Raw genomic sequence first — 22650 nt, forward strand, 5'->3', positions numbered from 1 at the left:
AAACCTCCAAAGATGGGGGATTCCACAACCTCCCTTGGAAGCCTATTCCAGGACTTAATTGTCTGTATAGTTACAAACTTTTTCCTATTATCTGACCTAAATCTCCCTTGCTGTAGATTAAGCTGATTACTTCCTGTACTACCTTCAGTGGACATGGAGAACAATTGATCGCTGTCCTCTTTATAGGAGCCAATGTAAAGGCCAATCAAGGCCCAGTGCTCTGAATGGGCATCCACATTTCTAAGTATGAATGAATATCACATTTCCACACAAACACACCCCACTCCGTACATACATATTTCTAGACACCTTATCTCTCCCCTATAACCCCATCTCATGATTCTGTAACCAAGGCCCCAAATTTTACAGATGATCAAGGCCACGGTTCATTTGAATCCACCTCTGGCTTAGATTGTTTAATTTTCTGAATTTTAACTCAGCGAGAACTGTGGTTTGCAATAGTATTTGATATACAAATGAGAAACTAGCCTTGAATGAAATAAATTCTGCTGTCTGCAAAACTAATCATGATTCTGCATTTTAACAAAAATGGAAAAGTGATTGCAGCTCCATTATTTTGATGATTTCTGTGAATAAAAACAAAAAGTGGTTTATTTGGAGGCAAAAATCTTGCCATTTGAACACAAAGATTTGCAGAGGTGGGAGCATTTCTGATTAACTCATGGTGAAACTTCATGTTTTCAGGGGCGAAAAAGCATTTGCTGATATATATATATATATATGGCTAAATTTCACTTCTTATCAAATCTAGAGGTTAAGACCAAGAGTAAAAAGATCTGGGTTTTTCTATTCCTGAACTCCTGTTTCTGCTGCTATCTTGCAATGTGACCTTGGACAAGTCATTCTATTTTATTTAATTTCTCTGGGCCAAGTTAACCTCTTGTTAAGTGTTAAACTCCATTGATTTCTTTGGGTTTACGTGTAGGCCGAATGTGATCCCTAGGAGCTGAGTTTCTTTTTACAGCTGCAAAATGAGGATAATATTTCCCTACCTTATTCAAATGGAGTTTCTGAGGCTTAATTACAGTGTATGCATCAAAATGAAAACTGGTAAAGTGGTTTCACACAGCTCAACAAAGAGTGTAAAGGACTCTAGAACACTGTAACCATCAGACAAAGAATTCACACTTTAAAAAGTTAATTATTTGTGCTTATAGTCTGTGTGCCTTCCAATTAATTATTCTCTGTCTCCTCACACTGCATTGATCAAAAAGCTAAATCTGAAAGGGCACAGTCCTCTAATGTATTCTGCACACAAATTTGATCACCTGGGCACACAAGCAATTTTGGGCAGAAAAACAGTGCATGGGAGAGGGCGCAAATTTGCTTATCCATAAGTTGAATCCACCTAGTAAAAATCAGATCAATATTTTTATTATTTTTGCACTTTTTGGTGATGCCAGCATTTATTTGAACAGGTCAGTAAATAATGTATGTGGATAAATGTTTGCTATAGACAAGGAAAGGAAACAGATATTATTAGAGCCCTGCACAGATACAAAATTTGTATCTGCATCCGATCTGCAAACACAGTCCACGGATATCCAGAGATTTGCGGGGCTCTATATATTATGCTGTTGGTGGCTATTTTGGTTGATTCTTTTTAATATAGTGTGGATATATTAGAAACCAGGGAACATGCGTGATGAAAATAATGTTAGGGATGATCAGTTCTTGAGCCCAATCTATTGCTGCACAGCACTTATTTGAAATTCAGTAATTTTGCCACTAAGGTCTTGACTTCACTGGGAGTGTTAGCTCAAGGTGTAATTCAAATGCTGCCCATAACCCAGCTCCTAGCCATACAAAACAGTCTCTAGCTCTAAAAACTCTAGCTGGCTTGTCAGGGGCTATGGGTTGAAGCTTGAGTGGGGCTGATGCTCCAGCTAGTAATGCAGTGGGATGCTGCCAGTACAAACACTCAGGACCAGCTCTAGGCACCAGTTATTTTATTTTTTTTGCACTCTCGAAGGTGTTTTTTTATTTTTATTTTTTGCTTGGGGTGGCAAAAAACCTAGAGCCAGCCCTGCAAACACTCTGTGCTGCTCCAGTATTGTTTTGCAGTATGGCCAATGGTACTCAAGCTAGGCTAACACAAGAAGAGATAACTTGAACTACTCTGCATTGAAGACGTACCCTAAGACTTTGGGCTTCTATCATTGTCATCTTCTGGTGATTATTCCCCTCTATTCGGCACTGGTGAGGCCACATCTGGAGTATTGCGTCCAGTTTTGGTCCCCCCACTACAGAAGGGATGTGGACAAATTGGAGAGAATCCAGCAGAGGGCAACGAAAATGATTAGGAGCCTGGGGCACATGACTTACGAGGAGATGCTGAGGAAATTGGGGTTATTTAGTCTGCAGAAGAGAAGAGTGATGGGGGGTGATTTGATAGCAACCTTCAACTACCTGAAGGGGTTTCCAAAGAGGATGGAGCTAGGTTGTTCTCAGTGGTAGCAGTTGAGAACAAGAAGAAATGGTGTCAGGTTGCAGTGGGGGAGGCCTAGGTTGGATATTAGGAAACACTATTTCACTAGGAGGGGGGTGAAGCACTAGAATGGGTTACCTAGGGAGGTGGTGGAATCTCCATCCTTAGAGGTTTTTAAGGCCCGGCTTGACAAAGCCCTGGCTGGGATGATTTAGTTGGTGTTGGTCCTGCTTTGAGCAAGGGGTTGGACTAGATGACCTCCTGAGGTCTCTTCCAACCCTAATATTCTATGATTCTCCTCCTGCTTCTCTAGTTGCTCCATCAGTGTGTCCTTTGGAGAATCCTCATCATCCCCCACCCCACACTTTCTGTGTGGGTTCCACAGGGCTTTTTCCCTCTACATCTCATCGTTGGTTAATCTCATCTGCAAACACAAATTCAACTACCATCTCTATATGCTGACAACTCACAGATCTACCTCCCTACTCCAGACTAGATCCTGTCCAAACTAAAATCTCAGTCTTTCATTCTAACATCTTCTCCTGGATGTCTAGTCATCAGCTCAAGCTCAACATAGCTAAAATAGAGTTCTTAATCTTTCTTTCCAAACCTTCCCTTCCACCTCCTTTCTCAGGTCACTGTGGACAACATCATCATCCTACCATTTGCTCAGGCCTCTAACCTGGGCATCATTTTCTACTTGGATCTCTCTCTAGATCCTCACATCCAGGCTATGTGTAAATCATGAAGATTTTGTCTGCGTAACCTTTTCTCTGGCTTTGACAAATGCAGTCTTGCTCTGCTCGTATCTATTCTGAATGCTGCTGCAGAAATCATTTTCCTAGCTCCTCACTTGGATTATATCACCCCCCTCTTCACATCCCTCCAGTGGCCTCCCCTTTTCTATCACAACAAACATAAACTGCTTGTCTTCACTTTCAAAGCCCTTCACAGCCTATCTATCCTCTCTCATTCAGTATGGACATGGTGACTTCCTCCTCCGATTGTCCAGTAATGCCAGCCTCCATTGTCCACTGTTAAATCTTCAAACAAACACCTTCGTGCAGGGGCAGCTCCAGGCACCAGCACAGCAAGCGTGTGCCTGGGGCGGGAAGCCGCGGGGGGGCGGCCTGCCTGTCGCTGTGAGAGTGGCAGATAGGCTGCCGAATCTGCGTGACCAGCGGACCACCCGCAGCCACACTGCCGTGCTTGGGGCGGCAAAAACCATAGAGTCGCCCCTGCCTTCGTGTTGTCTCCCATGCTGCATCTCATGCTTGGGAGGAGCTCCCCGTAAACATCCACAAAGCTACCTCATTTTCCTCCTTCAAATCGCTCTTTAAAACTCACCTCTGTCCTGAGGCCTACAAAAAACTTGACAGTTCGGCTGTTGGTGTTCCAAGACCACTGCCTGTCATGTTGACCAATATTGTCTCGTTGTTTCCTCCCTTGTCTTTCTGTCTCCATCTGTTCTCTCTTGCCTTGTACTTAGATTGTTAACTCTTTGGGGGCAGGAACTGCATGTGTATGGTACCTAGCACAATGGGTTCCTGGTCCTTGACTGACTCCTAAGTGCTATGGTAATACAAATAATAGTTAATAATAATAATAAATAATAAAAAAATTCAATTTGTAGCCCATTGAACTGGAAAGGATTCAGCTTATTAAATATAATCTTCATGAAATTTTATCCCTTTGGCAGAAATGCTGAAAGCTAGTGAGTAGTATGTTCCCATGCATATAACCAAATACTTCTGAAAGCTGTTCACCTCCTGTGGATCTTCTCAGAATGACCTCAAATGTCCAGTGCTCCGTAGCTGCTTACTCGTAGTCCTGCTACATGTTGTATGGACTGACCATATTTTACTGGACAAGTTGGATCACAATGTGTTTTTTCATATATCCCAAGCACATTTGGTTTGATGATAAACTCTCAGGTCTTGCTCAGGAAAGGAAATGGTTTGTTCAAACTATTAGCTGTTGGGGCAAAGCTAAAGAGACAAACAACATGCAATAGAAAAAGATCAGTTACACTAATCGAGCTCTACACTACTTACACTAATGACTAATTGTCATTCCTGTTTCCTCATGCTCATCCCTTTCCTCCTACTCTGGGTTAGCCGAGTACAACCCTCAAAGGAGTTAACCAGACTGGCAAATCCAGTTACCTCTTTAGTTTTAATCACCTTGTCTCAACAACAATGCCAGGGAATTATCCAGTCAATAAAGTTGCATTTAGAAGAGTAATTCTTTTGCAGATTTATTTATTTGTGTGAGATTTCTTTCCCCTGAAACAGTCTGAGTTTCAGTGATTCTTCATCCAACTTGCTGGCAGCACAAAGAACAATCATTGCCAGACTCTTATGAATGCTCACATCATTGCATCCTTCGTGGAGCAGTGAGAAAATGCTAGCTTTTCACTTATCAGTCCTGAGTTATCCACTGGCACCACATACATATATCACTATATCAACCAAGCACACATCAATTACCACATTAGTGCCTGCCTTTTTTCAGTTTTGTTTAGCTAGCCATGCTGCAAAAACACAATACATTTGTAATGACTGTGTATTGAAGGTAAAGATGGCTTCATGCCAAAGGATTTGAATCTGCTTTTGGATCCGGATTTCAAACACCACCAAAATATAGAGTGTTCTGATCTAGGTTTCTGGATTGGCTCATGACAAAGATGGGACTAGGGTTGCCAGGTGTTCAGTTTTTGACTGGAAAGTCTGGTTGAAAAGGGAACCTGGCAGCATCCGTTCAGCAGTGCTGACCAAACAGTAAAAGTCCGGTTACCGGAGTAACCACGATCAGACTCCCTGCCAAGAGACAGGAAGAGCAGCAGCTGCTGCTGGAGCGTGGAGGAGTTGCTCTCTGCTCAGCTGCTGAGGGATAGAAGTAGCAGGCTGGCTCCTTGACACAGCTCCAGCCTCTCTGGCAGAGAGGTAGGTACCAGTGCTGCCACCGCCTGAGAGGGGGATCCTGTCTGTCCCCGCTCCACTGTGCTCCTGCTCCGGCCCCTCACTCAGGGTACCAACCCCGCCAGCCTTGCTGTGCTCCTGCCTCGACCCCTCCAGGGACCAACCCCCTCCTCCACCCCACTGTCCCCTGACTGGCCAGCCAGACAGGCGCCATGTCAGCCCAGCTCTGCAGGAGGCAAGTGAGTCCCTGGACAGCAGGGAGTGAGTGACGGTGGGAGGTGGGAAGAAGAGTGAGTGGGGGCAGGGCCTGGGGGAAGGGGTGGGACAGAGGTGTCTGGTTTTCAGCAGTTAGAAAGCTGGCCACCTTAGATGTGGCACATTTGCAAAGTTCAGATTCAGAATATCCCTCACTCTCACAGATCTTGGGAGACAGACCAGTCCTCACTTACAGACAGCCCCCTAACCTGAAGCAAATACTCACCAGCAACCACACAACAAAAACACTAACCCAGGAACCTATCTTTGCAACAAAGCCTGATGCCAACTCTAGCCACATATCTATTCAAGTGACGCCATCACTGGACCTAATCACATCAGCCACGCCATCAGGGGCTCGTTCACCTGCACATCTACCAATGTGATATATGCCATCATGTGCCAGCAGTGCCCCTCTGCCATGTACATTGGTGAAACCGGACAGTCTCTATGCAAAAGAATAAATGGACACAAATCTGACAACAGGAATCATAACACTCAAAAACCAGTAGGAGAACACTTCAACCTCTCTGGCCACTCAGTAACAGACCTGAAGGTGGCACTTTTGCAACAGAAAGACTTCAAAAACAGACTCCAACCAGAAACTGCTGAGTTTGAATTGATTTGCAAATTAGATACCATTAACTCTGGCTTGAATAGAGACTGGGAATGGCTGAGTCATTACACTACTTGAATCTATTTCCTTATGATAACTATCCTTACACCTCTTGTCAACTGTCTGTAATTGACCATCTGGATTATCACTACAAAAGTTTTTTTCCTGCTGATAATAGGTCATCTTAATTGATTAGCCTCTTAGAGCTGGTATGGCATCTTCTCTGTATGTATATATATATATACTCTTATTATATGTTCCATTCTATGCATCCGATGAAGTGGGCTGTAGCCCACAAAAGCTTTTGCTCAAATAAATTTGTTAGTCTCTAAGGTGCCACAAGTACTCCTGTTCTTTTTACGGATACAGACTAACACGGCTGCCACTCTGAAACTTGTCACTATTAGTTATATAGCACCCAAAAAAGTGCCAGGGGCTGTATATTAAGACAGGTCACTGTCCTAAAGAGCTTGCAATCTAAAACATAAAGGACAGACAAGGGACTAGGGGGCAAGGAACATTGAATCTTCAGGATGTATTTCAAACATCCTTGAAATTTGAGGGATGTTTGAAACTCAGTGTTTTGATTTACTCCAGTTTGAAATGATCTCATGAAGGATATTAAGGAAGTTCTCCGTTTTGGCTACATCGACAAGCTAGTTGGCAAGTGCTGTCTCTGGAAGAATGAGTTCTTTTTATCTTCTCTCTGCTATAGTTTATTTTTGTATAACAGAGACATCTCAACAGTCATTTAATAGCGAGTGCTAAAAGATTCACTCTTTCATCTCACATGCTAACTAGAGGTTGTCAAATTTTTTCAGACAAAACATATTTCCATCAGAAAATGCTGTGTTGTCTAAAGAAACATGTCAATTACAACAACATTTTCTTTTAAAAAAATGAAAAATCAGAACATTTGGCCTGATCAAAACTCTTTTTTCCATTTTGTAATATTTTCAGCGTTTAAAAATCCATTATCAGAAAAAAAAATTCAAATTTTTGTTTCAAAAAGGCTTTTTGACGTGAATTTTCATTATTTTTTCTTAAAATATGAAATCAGAATGAAACATTTAGATTTGATCAAAACAGAATGCTCTGATCAACCCAAAATGTTTTACAGAAAGGAAATTCTGGTTCCTGCACAGCTCTGTTACTAACATTGTGCATTTTCAAAGATTTTAAAGCAGTTGGATACATTTTAATTATGTTGAGCTCAATAACTTAAATGCATCTATTTCCTGATAGGCACAAAAGATGTGGAACCTAGAGCACTGTTGGAAATCAGGCTTTCTAATGTTCATCTATTCTTCTGCTCTATCAAAGAATAAAACATCTTTGTAGGTAAGCATTGCCATGACATTGCAAGGAGCACCAAAAAGTTAGAGATGAGGCATGATCCTTCCTATTGGAAAACATATTCTGGATACCTTGGTATCTGACTAGATTTTTCAGGATGCTCAACTTCTCCATGGGATAGTCATAGACTTTGTCCTACCTAAGCACTGGGAGGATATGCACAGCTGACCAACAGCTGGGTGGAACTATGGGTGGAACTATGAATGGAATATGCCTCCTTAATATGGCACTCCTAGTGACAGATCCAGACCAGAGCTGTATCAAGGATAGGAGTTGTGGCTCAAGGTACCATTTGGTTTGGTTTGATTTTATAGCTCTATCCTGGTCCCTACAGCTGCAAGTGGGAGAGAGGGGAAGCAGGCTAAATAAAGGTGAGTTCAGGGTATGGAGCAAGGAGTTCATTTCCACAATCCTTTGCCAGCTGTTCCATCAGCCTTGAATACAGGCTATGTGTTCAGAGCCCGTCTGACCCCCTTCTTTTCTGAACTGAGCCAGCTGCCCTCTGGATTAGTCAGCAAGACCACACTAACCAATAGGCTCATGAAGCCCAGGACTAGGGTACAGCAATTGTAGGACCACCATTCTGGAGAGGTGGCAAGATATGTAAACAGGGGAGTGGTAGCAGTGAAGAGAACTAGACAACTAAGTGGAATCTGAGGCTGTCTGGCATGACTTAAGCAGCTATAGCTGTTCCAGTCTTGGGGAGGAGCTGCAGGTGCATGCTGGCCATGCAGCTGGAGGAGAACCATGCCAGCGAGGGGGTGATATATGAACAAGAGAATCTGTGAGAAGAAGAGGAAATGGACTGCTGCCATCAGCTGTCTGAACTGGCATCTCAGAATGAATATAGGTTGTGTTTATGCAAACATAGATATGTATTGGGTTAATCTGTCTCTGTTGGGCAGGCGCATACAGACCCAGTATATGTAGCAATAATGGATTTCCAATCTCCTTACTGGTGCAGTGCCAGGATTTTAATATTAATTATTAATAATTAATAAATTAATATTGTAACAACTAGGGATCAACGGAGTTTGAGATCCCATTGATTAGGCACTGTTCAGACACAGAGTAATAGACTGTACCTGTCCCAAAGAGCTTACAAACTAAATAGACAAGACAGATAAAGGGTAAGGGAAGGGATATAATATACAAGTAGAGGAAGTAGAGTGAGTCTGCAAACACCATGTGAGTATCACAATTTAAAAATATTATTTGGCTGTGATTTAGTTAGGAGGGGATTAGCTAGACGGAAAGACAAGAGAAGGGAGAGCGGTGAGGGGGCAGGGCAGGGGAGAAATAGTAGGGTGAGAAAGTAGAAGGGTGTGCAGGTTGGTAGAGTGAGGCTTGGGTGTAGAGAATGTGAGGGAGGGAGTTGGAGCAAACAGCCAGTCAGCACTGGGGAGAAAGTGTCCAGCCAAAACAGTATAAAGCACTCTGATTACATCATCAGTGTCCACCGGTCCCTCTGTGTCTGTATCCATTCCTTTGGTCCCTGGGATTGGCAGCTCCTCCCTGGAATTTCTTCCCCTAATTTATCCCTGTGAAATTATATTGCTACATTGCTTAACAGCTGATCTTAAACCCATCCTTTCCATATGAAGATATACAACACTGATATACAACAGAGTGTCAGCTCCGCTATGGTTGAGGCTGAGCGTCGCTTTCTCCTCTGGTATGCTCCTCCCCAAGCTATTGGACCCAACCTTCATTCATTAATCTACACACAAGAACTACATTTAATGTTATGAAGCTACTGGCTCACTGAGAATGGTGCTCTATAAACTAATGAGAATAACGATAACAATAAAAATAGTTATAGCGAGACTAATAATTACTAATAACCACATCTTTTATTAGAGTTGGACTGAACAACAGCAACCTACTATCTGGAGGATTGTCGGAGATCTGCGGTCCAAGATAGTCAAAAGTGACTAGTAATAGCAGGTATCTCTTTTGGGAGGTGTCCAGTTTGAGACACGCTAAAGCGGCTTCACATTCAGAGGGCGGTTACTCAGCTCTTTCTGAAAATCAAGCAGCACTAAGGGGTTTCAAATCAACTACCCACAAACCTGAGGTTCCTAACATCACTAGTTAACTTTTAGCAATTTTGCCCCTATGTATCTATAATTCCAAATTACATCATAGTATTGATGGCCCTGATTGGCCAGCCATTTCTGGAATTATCCCATAACAGGAAGAGGAATGATATAAAAACATGGCTTCCCTTACTGCTGTCAGCACTTGATTTGCCAGTGGGCAAATGATGGGAGGTAAATGAGGAATATGTGAATGGAAGACCTTGGCTGGTGCGTTATTTTGATCCTGATGCATCAGTCGTATTTATATATTTCTACCCTGATAGTACCTTGGGTCCAATCATGAATGGGGTTCCATTGTACTGGGCAGTGCACAAACATGGAGTAAGAGACCATCCCTGTCTTGCAGGGCTTACAGTCTATATCAGTGGTTTTCAACCTTTTCGTTTGCAGGATCCCTAAAAATTTTCAAATGGAGATGCGGAGCCCTTTGGAAATCTCAGACTTAGTCTGCGGACCCCAGGTTAAAAACCACTGTTCTACAGTAACAACAACCTTTCATGGACCCCTTAAACATAATCTGTGGAACCCCGGGGATCTGCAGACCACAGGTTAAAAACTACAAACTAAATAGAAAAGACTGGCCCAGATAGAAGTAAGGGATATAATAGAGAAGCAAAATTTGCTTATTTTCACAATGTTCCTCCTGCAGGTGTGAAACAAATCAAGACATGAGAATTGTGTTGCTCTCAGGTCTTGTTTTTTCTGTGTTTTGTAAGTAATGTCATACTCAAAATCCATTTCACTTGATCCTGTGCTGTAAAGGTTCCAATAAATACATAGATTCGATTTTTTTTTGGCACTGTTCCTTTTTTGAAACATGTCAGTTCAGTTCTAAGACAGATAGGATACAGAGACGCTCCTTTGGTAATGAATCATCCTCTTATCTGCTTTCTAGAAACTTTCTGTCTTCGGAGCAGGGGAGTTTTCACATTGTCAAAAATTTCCAACGTGCACAATTCTGTTTTTTTATTTCAAAATGACTTTTAGTTACTTTATAGTAAAACCAAATTTTAAAGAATGTAAAAGCTCACAACTGAAATGTTGCGAAATTATTAAAGCAAAACATTTTGAGTGCTGAGCTAATTTCTTTTGCCTTTTTGATTTGTGAAAATTTTCAAGATTTCAACTTTTTACCGGAAATGTTTTAAAAATCTCGAGAATTTTCATGGGACAGGAAAACCACTTCCCGCTCTGATCCACCTGTGACAGCAGTGCTCTGTAATTACAGATCTTGTTAGCATTTCCAGCGTGAACTCCTATTTTCATGTGTTCTTAACTAAGCTGGTAAACCATACATGTGTATTGTATTCCCTTGGTATGGAATAAACATGTATTTCCTGCCTCGATCTTTCCAGGCACGTTGCAGGAAGTTGGTGGTATGCCAAAGTCCAGGGCTTGTTCTAGGGTTTGTACAGTCCGCTGGGCCTGATCCAAAGTCCACTGAAGTCAATGAGTCTTTCCACTGACTTCAGTGGACTTTGGATCAGGCCCAATGTGAAGTATGCAGGGCCCCAACTGGTCATCCCTAACCTTCATATACCCATGATGTCCCTCTTCCTCTGCAGCTGCCTCCTGCCTGTCTGTGACACTCTAGGCTGTGGCAATTTCCCTTTTCCCTCAACTAGTTTGTGAAGTTCCGACAACACTCCTTGTTGACCCAAGAAGCCTAGAGAAGGACCTACAGCACAACTTTTCAAGCAGGGATCAGAGTAGGGCAGTGTTCTCCAGAGAAGCTAATGCAGACACTGCAAATGCTGGTGATTACACTGTCCGCCTCTTTGAATTATTGTAACTGCATCACAGTCTAGTTCTCTTACCTCCACAATAGTACCCCAACTATCTCTGTTGGACTCACCAGGGTGTTGGCTTAAGTACATTTGTTTGCTGTGACTTATCAGCATTTGCCTACCAGCGGGTAAACCCCGTAACCTTTGAAACCAGAGACATAATTGTGTACGACAGTCATTAGTGGATAAAACAGAAATCTGTCTGAGAGCATCTGTTTTAAGAGATTCCAACATTATTAAAGTTTAACCATACTATGTTTGGAAGTTAAATTACCATGCTAATTAGACAGTACAACTATTTCACAAGCCATAGGTCATTTTTCTTTAGGGTCACATGCACATTTCATGTGGACTTCCTGAGTAGTTGAGAGTTTGGCCTACTATTTCATGCAATCATGCATCTACAGCCTGCAGTGTGATCTGCAAGCACATTTCATATCATGTGTGGGCCAAATAGGGACTAAGTAACCCAGGATACTTGGAGCTCACAGGTTGTTGCTATTGCAGAATAAGTGGACTCCACTTGCTTGGATCTCTTCTTTCTCTGAGCTGCCAATCCAGTTAAACAACCACAGATTACATCACAGCTTCAGCTTGTTCGGAATGGCTGCCATTCCTAGAAACATTTCCAGATGATGTACTTCCTGAAACAATAGTGTGAGTGGGGGAAAAGTGAGGGGGCCTGAGTCTCCTCTCACTTACACATCTGTAAATCAGGTGTAAAGCTATTGAAGTCAATGTTGTTATACCAGTGAAAAATCAGTGAGAGAGGAGAATTGGAGCTTCTGTATCCAATGACTTGAAATCTCATAGATAGATCAGGTATCTGGAGTGGATACCTGCCAGCAACTAGTGTCTCCCACTCTTCTATGCCACGCATTAATACAGGTGTTGGAATAAAGCATCACTAGTAATCGTGACATGCAGTTGATACTGATCTTAGATAAAGTAATTTTTTTATTTCTTTTAATGTGGGTAACAAGAAAAAGGTAAAAAATGGGCTGATGCTGCAGAACGTTTCCAAGTGTAACTAATCACCATTTAAAACAGAAATGAAAAAACAAGGGATGGATCAGGGTTCTGAAATATTCTGATATTCATCTGATTGAAATATCCACTGTTAATAGAACCAGAAGTGATTCTTTAAGCCACTTCAAAGCAGATATGTCTTCATGTATGTTGGTTCAATGCCCAGGACGATAAAGACCCAATTTTGATTGAGGTTTCTGAGAACTACAGTAATGCAAACAATTGTGTTATTATTTATATTACACAAGTGACTAGACTCCCCAGTTGAGATTGGAGCCTCATTGTTCTAGGTGCTGTATTAAAAACATAATAAGAAGCAGTTCCTGCCGTGAAGAGCTAAAATGTAAATAAGGACTTGATATAAAAGTGGAGAGCAAAGAGAAGCAAAGGAACGTGAAGTGACTTATTCAAGTCATAGAGCAGGTCAGTGGCAGAGCCAGAAGTAAAAGCCAAGTTTCATGAGTAACCATGCCAATGCCCTATCCACTGGACCATAGTGCCTCTCATCCCTCAGCCCTGACCAGAACTGACCACCTCCAGGAGAGAAAGGATAGGTCAGGCTTCATGTCTTTCCAGTCCTTGGTGTCTCTGCTGAGAATGTAAATAAAAGCTTGATCCAAAATCCATTGAATGTAATAGGAGCCTTTCCATTTACTTCAGTGTCGTTTGGATCATGGCTAAGTGACGTGGGCTTTTGAATTGGGCTGAGATCACCAAATTCATTTTTCATAGGCCACAAAACAGCCTTCAAATGATCAGAGTTTTCATTTTCTACTGACTTGGCTCAGATTCATATCAGCAACCTGTATACAGTCTGTGATACCTGCTTGCCAGGCTCTCGTCCTGGCTCAAGCACATCAGTACACGTTAGCTCCTAACAGCAATGGCCAGCCCTGACAATGCCATTAGAGTACTTCCTGACTAGCAGTTCACTGAATTGCCATCCCAGTTGTTCAGTGCCACCAATACAGAATGCAAAAGGTGCACTCAAGCTGCTTCAATGATTGCACTTTCCAGGTACACATTCTGTATATGTATCAAAGCCCTATTCTCACTAACCATACCCTTCATTTGACAGAACCATGCCTGCTTATGAAGGAATGTCATGGTACACAAGGAATAACCAATCTTGGTTAGTCAAGTGTCAGAGTTCAAATCACTCCTAACTATTAGGGATTAGGAAGAGACCTTAATGGGGGGTAGATTATCCCATATCTGCCAACTACAGGGTTTCTTATTTTTGTACCATCCTATGAAATTTCTGGTATCGGCCACCATCAGATATAGGATTTAGATTAGATGGACCTTGAGTTGGATCCTCTTTTTCTATATTCCAATATTATATTTTATCTGAAAAAAAGCAACACAGCCCAGCGCACAATGCCTTGTGGGAGGACATTTCATTTCAGACACATGGAAATGTATTTAATGCAGTTAGCAATACCATCTACATTGTATTAGTGGAATGTTTCAATAGATGCTGTGCAAAAACTAAGAGGAGGTTTATCTGTCAGATGAAAAAGTCCACGTGCATGCAGCTCATAATGCCACACCTTATATTTTAAAAAATCCTTCTCTTAAAAATAAATCAGGTAATGATGCCAAATGGAATCCTCTACCAAGTAAAAGCCCCAATGTTTCATGGCCACCTCTCTTGGCTTTGGATGTGGTACTGGTGTAAAACACTGGTGGAGAGGGGGTCAACTGTCTCATTCTCTTGATTATAATTAAATAGTATAAAACTAGCAATTACAGAGTGTTTTTCATGAACAGATCTCAAAGTACTTGACAAGGGTAGATAAGTATCATTAATCTTTTTTTTAAGGAATGGGAAACTAAGGCACAGACATATCATGTTAATTGTCCAAAGCCACATAGCAAATTACTGGCAGAGCCAGGAATAGAACACAGGTCTTTCTGATGCGACATCAACTGCCTCCTGAAATCACTGAAGACGATTTTTTCAATTAGCTAGTGGATTTAATATAATGATATTATATCAGGGGTGAGCAACGTTCGGCACGCTGCTCGCCAGGATAAGCACTCTAGTGGGCCGGGCCAGTTTATTTACCTGCTGACGCGGCAAGTTCGGCCGATCACGGCCCCCACTCGCCGCGGTTAGCCGTCCCGGGCCAATGGGGGCAGCGGGAAGCGGCGTGGGCTGAGGGATGTGCTGGCTGCGGCTTCCCCCCGCCCCCATTGGCCCAGGACGGCGAACCGCGGCGAGTGGGGTTCACGATCGGCCGAACCTGCCGCATCAGCAGGTAAATAAACTGGCCCGGCCGCTAGGGTGCTTACCCTGGCAAGCCGCGTGCCGAACGTTGCCGACCCCTGTATTATATTATGTGCCTTTGGGGCCTGATCCAATGCTTGTTGACGTTAATGGGATTCTTACCATTGATTTCAATGGGCCTTGGATCAAAGCTTTGTATTTTTTCACCCCTGTCTGTTGTTATCTGCCTAACAGGATGTTTAGTCTATTGCTGTATCACTAGATAGGGTATGAGGGTGTTTGGCTCTCATTAGCAGAGATGGAAGTGCAAGTGTATATCTCAACACAGGTTGAGTTCAAAACTAATTATTATTAAATGACTAGAACTCATTACCGATTGGCTTGGTGAGTTCATAAAAAATAAAAATCTGTCCACGCCAAATGGCTACATTTGATACCGATTTAGGTAGTTTTGGTGCTTCTGACAAAGGCTGGAAGATTTCAGAGGGCAAGTGTTGGAGGGGCTAAATCTAGAGGGACCCATTATGTGAGAGTAAATCTTAGTGGGTCTAAAACATGAAGAATTTTTTTAAAAACCCACCACGTAGCCTATGTTGACCATTGTGTGAACCAGCTCGTACTGGGAATAATAATATCTTGTAGGCTAGATCAGACTCAGTTGCATTTCCCATAAAACATTAACCAGCTGAGCCTTAGCTATGCCACACTAACAAGCTAATACAGCTTAGCTCTACTTCATCAAAGAAACATATAGCTATTCCACGCAGATTGAAGATCCATCAAACTATCTGCCTGATGCATTTTATATAGTGTTGGTTGTAGTACAAAGGCAGGCTAGGATACATTTGCCTACTGAGGGGAGTAATTGCTATCACGGCAGCACTACTGTAGGTAATGATACAAAATAGCTGCCTCATTGTCAGCAACTCTGAGACAGCCATAAGGGTTATATCCTCAAATATACCTAGGGTGACCAGATGTCCCGATTTTATAAGGACAGTCCCAATTTTGGGGTCTTTTTCTTATATAGGCTCCTATTATCCCCCACCCCTGTCCCGATTTTTCATACTTGCAGTACCCTCATCATGGTGTAACCCTACTGATAACATCATTATATTAAATCATTCTAAATATTAGTTCCTTCATGGAAAACACATGCAGGAATGGAAGAAAATATCTGGCTTTCAAAGGGAAATGCTTCAAAGGGAAAAAAGCCTCAGCTTTTTCCTTAATGGATATTTTCCTTAAAACCACATGTTTTCAGACCCGCTGCAAGAACTGAGGAGTAAGAATACTGCTAATGATGTATTGGTTTTCATAAGAATTGTAACTCATTTTTGTTCAGCATTTTCTTTCCCTATTTATTTTCTTCCTTTCTCTTCATCTTTATGTTGCATTAGCTATTTCAGAATCAAAGAGAGACATGATGTAGGAGATGAGGAAATGTGATGTGTATTCTATAGTCTTTTACTTAAGCTCTTTTTTTATTTGAACGCATTCTCTCTCTTTCCCAGGACCCAAATCAAGATCTAGAAATATATTTGGCCCAATCACCTTTGTAAACATAAAAATACATCTAGGGGGGAGATAAAGGTGTTCTGAAACAAAGTAGCATTACTTCTCCCAGCCCACCCCCTTTATTCATGAAGACAGGCAGGTCACAGTAGATATGGCTAGCAGCAGGGCACCTTGACCCAATAAAGGAGATGTCATTTACAGCAGCTTTCAGGAAAACCAGAGGATGTCAGTGTGAGTACAGACCTGCTGAGGGGAAAAAAAAAAATTAATGGAGATATCCCATCTCCTAGAACTGAAAGGGACCTTGAAAGGTCATCAAGTCCAGCCCCCTGCCTTCACTAACAGGACCAAGTACTGATTTTGCCCCAGAGCCCTAAGTGGCCCCCTCAAGGATTGAACTCACAACACTGGGTTTAGCAGGCCAATGCTCAAACCACTGAGCTATCCCTCCCCCCAAAGCTACCCAAGTCTCTCAACGCAACCCACTTGGGCGTCCCGACCCATGGACTTCAGAAGGAGTCAGAGCAGGCACAGCGAGGATGCCAGTCTGCCATGGTAGAATGACATGGGCAAGATCCTCAGCTGCTGTAAATCAATGCATCTTCAATTATCTCAATGGAGCTACACTAAATTACAACAGCTGAGCATCTTGTCCGTATTTCCTGCTTTCCATTCTTAAGACCTACTAGGTGAATCTGTCTATCTTAGGTAGTTAGAGGGCCCCATCACTGTAGTATCTGAGCACCTCACAGTCTTTGAGTTCTCCTCATAACACCCCTGTGGTGCACAGTGCTGTTATCCTTATTTTACAAATGGGGAACAGAGGCACAGAAAGACTAAATGACTTGCCCAAAGGTGCATAGGAAGTCTATGGCTGAGCTGGGACTTGAACGCAGCTCTTTCAAATCCCAGTCTAAAGGCCTCACCACTGGACTGTCTTTCCTCTCTCACTGCTGTATGACAAGGAGATACCAGACTCAGAGGAAAGCAATTTTAGCAGTGTTTTGTGCTAAGGGAGATGCGAATGTAATCAGAAGGCAACTATTAGAGACTAAATGCCTTCCAATCTGTGATGAAGAGTGAACCTATAAATAGAGAGACTCAATGTTATAAAATATGTCTGTACCAGCTGCTGAAAGTCAGCACTTCATAATGGGTCACTGCAAGTCCTTCAGAAAGTCGGCTGAGCTTTTTCACCATGTGCTACTCTCAGATGTTGAAAACTATTCATTTGCATTGTGTCTGGTATTGCAGGGTTCCGACTTGACATTACTTGCAATGCTGTGCGTGTCCACACTGTCCATGTACTCTGAATGGTACTTACACAGAAGTGGCAGCACCATGTGTCTTAAGGTTCTTATAGCTTCTCGGATTCAAATAATAAATAATCTAAGTCTAGTACAATGATTTTGTTTAAGAGGCAAGCCCTTCAAATGAAGTGTTCTACTGATAGCATTACAAATGTTCACACACAACATCTCTCTCTGTTTGTGTAGTACAGGGGTTCTCAAATTTCATTGCACCGCGACGCCCTTCTGACAACAAAAATTACTACACGACTCCCGGAGGGAGGACTGAAGCCTGAGCCCACTCAAGCCCCGCTGCCCCGGGCCAGAGGGGGACCAAAGTCGAAGCCCACAGGCTTCAGCCCCAGGTAGGGGCGGGGGCCTTTAACCTGAGCTCACGGCTCAGGCTTGGGGCTCAGGCTTCGGCCCCAGGCCCCAGCAAGTCTAATGCCAGCCCTGGCGACCCCATTAAAAGAAGGTCGCAACCCACTTTGGGATCCCGACCTGTGTTCCCTGGAAGCTGTGCGCTTGGGCAGCCGCCCAGGAGAGATTCAAGTGCTGTGCATTTGAATAGCAGAGCCACGCACATCCAGATGGCAGTGTGTGTTCAGGTGCCTCTCTCCCCCTCGCTGCTTTGCAGCCACCTTGCTTCTGCAGCTGCTCCCAGGACCCTCCTGCTGGCTCTGCAGAGCAGGGCTGGGGTGGAGGAAAGGATGGTGCTGATGTCAGGGTGTCTCCCTTCCCCTCCCCCAGCCCCTGTACCCCATCTCCACAGAGCAGGGTAGAGGGAATAGGTCTCAGGACTCGCAGCAGCTCTGAGGTCTGAACAAGCCTTTGGGTGAGTGAGTGCCTTAAAGAGACAGTGCAGGGTCTCTCACACACACACACACACACACACACACACACACACTTTCTGTCTCTCCCCCTCTCCCCTGCCCATCTCCGCAGAGCAGGAGAGGGAGGGGACATGGTTCAGGAGGAGGAGAGCTTTCAGTGAGTGCCGTAAAGAGACAGTGGACAGGCGTCTCTCAGAAACTTCCCCAGCAGCCATCATACACACAGTCTCTGTGTCACACACACAGTGTGTGTGTCACACACATGCACATGATCTCTCTCTCTCACAGACACACACACAGTCTGTGTAACACACCTCACAGCACTGTTGTTGTTGTTACTTCTTGGTACTTCCTGCAATACACATATATTCTCTGTGATTTTATTCTTTCAAAGTGTGTTATTTTAATTTTTTGACTGGTCTATGCATTTCATAATTTTTATTTCTCTCTTACACTTATATTTAATTCTTTGAGTAGTGAGTTCTAAAATGCCTAACTTGTCCTGGCTGGAGAAATTATCTCTATTGGTCACTTTTAAAAAATATATATTGTATCTAGTTTTTTTTTGTTTCTACTGGTGGCACACATCTGCACATTAACTTGGTGCACATAACAAAATTTATTCCACACATGGGTGAAAAAAATTAAAGAGAACATTGGTCCCAACCCACATTTTGAGAACCACTGATGTAGTATAAATATTACACTGGTTATTTTCCATTAAAAATGATATATGCTTTACATTCCGCTTGAAACCTTTAGAGCAGGCCACACTGAAGGAGGGTCTGCCTTTTACAGCTTTGAGTGCTATTGATAACAGTTTACATGTATCAAACACATTTCATCCCAGAAGGTCCCCCACATGCTTTACAAATGATGGGCCAACTTCTGCAAAGCAGAGTTGAGTAGAGGTCCTGTCATGGGGGAAAGTGGCTATGCTCTGTTATCCTCCACATTAAGCTGCTTCTCTTGAGCTCAGCTGTACATGACGAAGAGGGGTGTGGCTAGGTGTGCTGGTGAGAAGTTAAATCCACATAGATAGGAAGTGAGGGGGAAGAGTTACCTTGTTCCCTTTGCAGGTAAGTGGGACTTGAGGCAATGCAATTTAATGCTGCTAGAAGCAATAACCCTCTGTGGCAAAGTAGTGGGAGTATGTGCACAGTGAAGGGCAAGGGCACCATATGACAATGCTGCAGAGCAGAAATAGGGGCTAGGAGACTCCCAGAGACAGATCCCTGCCACATGGAAGGCCAGAGATCCACCAGTCCACCCCTGCATCTCAGCTTCTTCACCTCTTGATGGTCACTCCCCATGGCAAGACTACTGCAAGCCTCACCTCTCACAAGAGGTGATATGGTTGAACAGCAACAGGACATGTAAGCCTGCCCTGCCCTTGTAGGTCTTTTATGGTGTGGTGAAGGAGAAAATTTGATCCTCAGTCTATAAACTGTTGGTACCGTATATAGGAATCACTAGCCCACTACTCAAGTACACTGCACCCACCTTCCCAGTGAAACATGGCAACTGATTAATAATGCCCTGCTCCATAAGCATCTGGGGCCATGACTTCACTCCTCCCACTCTTCACTGGCCCACGATGCTGTTCAACCACCCAGAAGAGAGCCTGTTAAACCACACATGCCCCTGTATTCTTTGGAGCAAAGGAAACCAAATCGTTTTTAGAAGAGAATTGATTTTACACAGGCTGTTCCCACAAAAACGGTGGGATCCCTGAGAAGTTATTAGCCTCTTCTTTCCCTGGGATGTGCAGAGCTTAGAGCTGTGTTTGGTCCAAATTCTTAGTGCAGGCTCTAATGCTCTGGTCCTTTCTCGTTAAAAACTGTTTTCTGAAAGATTGTCTCTCAAGTGCCTTGAATAAAGTAGGTTTTTAAAATGTAATCCCAACCTGAGACTGCACTCTCCCCATTTCAAGGCCTGTTTGATACTTATAGCATCATTTACTAATGCTCCCCTAGGGATATTTTGAGAAATCTGTCTGTATAAGCTCAGGCTTGAGTAAAGATTAATATGAGAATAACAGGATTGTTCAAAGCTTTGACTTCACTCCACATTTCATCTTTTGAAGATGGATAATGCACTAATCATCCCCACCTCTAATAACTTAGAAATAAATGATCATTTACTGTTGAAAACCAAAAGGTGGAAGGTGCATCAGACATGCTACTGAAACTTGATCCATCTCCCATTGATGTTAATAGGTGCTTTCCATTGAGGTTAAAGAGGACTAGATCAGGCCCTGGAGAGCCTGTTGAACAACAAGCACCAGTTCCCCCTGCAAACAATGTGTGGTGTTTGTGGTAAACATAATTTCCCCTTTCCCCCATAAGTAAAGGTTCATTTGTTGACCAACGATTTTTTTCCAAGGGCTTTTTCAAACATTCTAGCCTAAACCCAAGAAGCTATGATTATTGTGACAGGTTTTAGAGTTGTAGCCGTGTTAGTCTGTATCAGCAAAAACAACGAGGAGTACTTGTGGCACTTTAGAGACTAACAAATTTATTTGGGCATAAGCTTTCATGGGCTAAAACCCACTTCATCAGATGCAAGTGGAGTGGAAAATACAGTAGGAAGATATATATACATAGTACGTGAAAAGATGAGCGTTGTCTTACCAATGCTAACGAGACAATTCAATTAAAGTGAGCTATTATCAACAGGAGGAAAAATCACTTTTGTAGTGATAATCAGGGTGGCCCATTTCAAACAGTTGACAAGAAGGTGTGAGTAACAGTAGGGGAAAATTAGCATGGGGAAATTAGTTTTTAGCTTTTGTAGTGACCCATCCACTCCCAGTCTTTATTCAGGCCTAATTTGATGGTGTCCAGTTTGCAGATTAATTCCAGTTCTGCAGTTTCTCGTTGGAATCTGTTTTTGAAGTTTTGTTGTTGAAGAATTGCCACTTTTAAGTCTGTTATTGAGTGTCCAGGGAGGTTGAAGTGTTCTCTGACTGGTTTTTGAATTATGCTCTGGAAACGTTTAGGAAAGCAAAAAATGATCTTGCCCCCTCATTCTTAAACGGTTTAAAAGAAAATCAGACTGTGGAGTGATAATATAATAAGGCATTTGTAAATGTCTGCTTCTTGATTTGGAATTTTGTGAATCATTTATTTTAGGATCAGAGGCTGACTGGTGATCGGTTTTAGGTACCGTTTTTGTAATAAAAATATTTTCTGTCCCTGGAATACTCAGTTCATTACAGATTTTTTTGCAAAGTGCCTTTTACTAAGTTTCCTTGCTGTAGTCCATTCTCCTTAGGTGAAAGAGTTGTATTTTATGTGGCCAGTCTTACAATGTGCTGAGGACCCTCGACTCCTAATGACTCCATCAGGAGCTGCGGGTAGTGGGAAAGGCTCAGCACCTTGCAGGATCAACCTGTTTGATGCTAATGGTAATAATCTTTTAAGAAATAGGATCAGTACAGTGAGATAACTATCCATTCTTGTTTCCTTCACAGAATCTATTCTTTCCTTTTCATTCCTATAAAGGAAGAAAAGGACCACCTGTCATCAGGGCCGGCTCCAGGCACCAGCTGAGCAAGCAGGTGCTTGGGGCGGCCAAGGGGAAGGGGCGGCACGTCGGGCTCTTCGGCGGCAATTCAGCAGAGGGTCCCTGTCCCTTTCGGAGTCACCCTGACATTAGCATCCCTATCCCCCGCCCTCTGCACAGCAAGCAGGAGGCTTCCGGGAGCAGCTCCAAGGCAGAGGGCAGGAGCAGCGCACGGCAGTGGGAGGAGGGACAGCTGAACTGCCGGCAATTGCTAGCCTGCTGGGCAGCTGCCGCACAGGGAACTTAGGGGAGCTGATGGGGGGCTGCCGGTCTACCCTGGTTCCAAGCCCCCACCACTAGTTCCAAGGGGCTGCTCTTTCTGCAAGCAGTGGACAAAGCAGGCAGCTGCCAAACGACGTTATAAGGGAGCATTGCACAACTTTAAACGAGCATGTTCTCTAATTGATCAGCAAGGTAACAACGAAACAACATTAATCAGGGCAACTTTAAGTGAGGAGTTACTGTACTCACCTGCTTAAAGTTAAGCATGGGCATACTTTTTTTACAGGATCAGGGCCTTAATGATCAAAGTATTACAAGATTTCCACCATTCTTAAATTGTGGGTCCCATCTGATACCATTTGATGGGACCCATAACCAGGCTGAGTTAAAGCTCTGGCTTCTTTACAATGAAGCAAAAACCAGCTAAAGATTAATAGTGTTTTTATTGATGTGGTTTGATTCAGCTGTCTTCC

At 43.0% G+C, this 22650-nt stretch overlaps 1 protein-coding gene across 1 annotated transcript in view; it reads left to right on the forward strand.

Moving 5' to 3' along the window:
* The window catches only part of C4H14orf132 (chromosome 4 C14orf132 homolog), a 62657-nt gene that overhangs the window by 26020 nt on the left and 13987 nt on the right, over positions 1-22650 (forward strand). The gene's annotated exons all lie outside the window — the stretch shown is intronic.

The sequence above is a fragment of the Malaclemys terrapin genome, chromosome 4 (genome assembly GCF_027887155.1).
Source record: "Malaclemys terrapin pileata isolate rMalTer1 chromosome 4, rMalTer1.hap1, whole genome shotgun sequence".
NCBI lineage: Eukaryota > Metazoa > Chordata > Testudines > Emydidae > Malaclemys > Malaclemys terrapin.